The sequence below is a fragment of the Ceratina calcarata genome, unplaced genomic scaffold (assembly GCF_001652005.2).
Source record: "Ceratina calcarata isolate Rehan_Ccalc_2016 unplaced genomic scaffold, ASM165200v1 scaffold3867, whole genome shotgun sequence".
NCBI lineage: Eukaryota > Metazoa > Arthropoda > Insecta > Hymenoptera > Apidae > Ceratina > Ceratina calcarata.
The window spans coordinates 1-1,947 of NW_017161960.1; the positions used below are offsets into that span (position 1 = coordinate 1).

At 38.4% G+C, this 1,947-nt stretch overlaps 1 pseudogene; it reads left to right on the forward strand.

The window, feature by feature from the left end:
• Positions 1-5: 5 nt before the first annotated feature.
• On the forward strand, positions 6-1,942 carry LOC108625989 (uncharacterized; annotated as a pseudogene).
• Positions 1,943-1,947: the final 5 nt, after the last annotated feature.

The following is a 1,947-nucleotide window of genomic DNA, read 5'->3' on the forward strand; positions in this document are numbered from 1 at the left end:
CGAAGATGCAGCACATTGAAGTTAATAACAAGGATCATAACTATAGTGAAGTAAAGTTACACAGTACTTCTAATAATATTAAAAGTGAATGCGACAGTGATGTCCAGACGGTGTATAAATCAAACAAATCTGGATTGCCGACAAGCAAAGAAACGTTCGGTCAAATTAAGAATATAAACGAATTAAAGAAGATCACCCTTCGCGTTAAGCTGCTGTCGCACAATGCGAATAGTCTGAACGAGTTAACTAAGATCTCTTTGCACAATAAACAATCTGCACAATAAAAGCTGTCGATAACGGAACGAACGAGGGAGGAATTAAAAAAGTATTGTAGGACTTACGCCGGATTGAAAGTTCCGCTGGTCGACATTTTTAGTGAGAAGGGTAATCAAATGAGATTGAGCCAATGAATTAAACATTTGGAAGAAATAAATCCGTATGACAGTTTGTCGACCCAGATGTGTATGGACTGTATATGCGATTTAAAGATGAGTTATAAATTTTTTATGCAAATAAAGAAGGCAGAAATTGAACGGAAATCCATTCACTTTACTCTGGCCGATACTGCAACGAAGAATATAGCAACGAGCAAAGTACAGGCGACGAGATCTACGGAGAAACAAACCGAAACGATTGTAATTCTCGACGATAAAAGTCCGTCTACGAGTAAAGAGAGGGAGAAGCCGACAGCATCGTCGAGCTACATATCTACGAGTTGTCCCACGAAGAAAAAGGAAGTTGAACAGATGTCGAAAAAAGAGAAAACTACAGTGGAATCTGAGAAACCTAATGTTAAGGATGAAATCGAGATATTCAAAGATATGGTCATTAACATAAGCAGCGATGATAATGACTCGATTGAAGAATTCGATTCAGGCGATCCACCATTTCAACCTGACGCGGAATCCAACGATGAACTCGAAGTACCGAACGCCAAACGGCGGCACATCCAACCGAAAAAAAACATGAAACAATTCGTTTTCTTCTGTGATAACAATTTTGTTGTTGACAAGAAAATGAATGTTTCGACTCCAGCTTCGTACAGGTATGAGACTGGCCTAAAAACGTACGCAAAAGTTAACAAAGTGGATGGTAACGATTCTTCTGTCGCGTCGCATGCTACCGCTGAAACCGAAGTTGAGAATGCGAAAGAATCAAAACAACCGAACATATTGAAACGTTGTTGATCGTCGCAATGCAAAAAGAAATCTACGGAAGAGATGGAAAATGATTCCGACAAGAACTACAATGATTTTAAAGTACAAAAATTAGATGTAAATAATTCGTTAAATCTTAGTACCAGTCAAGAAAATGGTATCATGTACGTTACTGTAAAAGGCTCGAAACCGAACGAATTGTTGCTAGTGAAAGTGAAGAAGATGGACAAACCGGTAGACAAGAAAGACGAAAAATTCATAGGGAAGAAAGGTTTTGATATTACGCCAATGGAGAAGATTTTAAAACGATACGAGTCACTGGCCACGAAGGCGAAAGATTTATTTCCAGAGAGAACGAAAAAGGCGGAAATTAGAGAACAGATTATAGAAGAACAAATAGAAGAATATAAAAAGAAACGGGAGAAGGTTTTAGGTGGGCATAATTCTGTATCAGAATCCTTAAAGCTTGAGGAATCTCAGAGTCGTTATTTCAAACGCAACGAAAGTCAAGATAAACAGAAACGGATTACTAAAGTTGACAGAGGTTATCATAATTAAAAGCGATGTCTTAGAATCTGTAGAGTCGGTCAAGAAACTGTCGCTCAATGACAAACCTTATGCGAATACTGACGAATACCTGTCGCGATTGTCGAAACTTAAATTGAAATGGGAAGAAGCGAAAAAGAAGAAGGACGTCTCTTCAAAAGGAGCTGGAAGAATCTTACACCGAACGGGACATAGAAAAATTGGCTAGGATCTTAGGAGAGAAGGAAAAGAATCTGCAGGATTT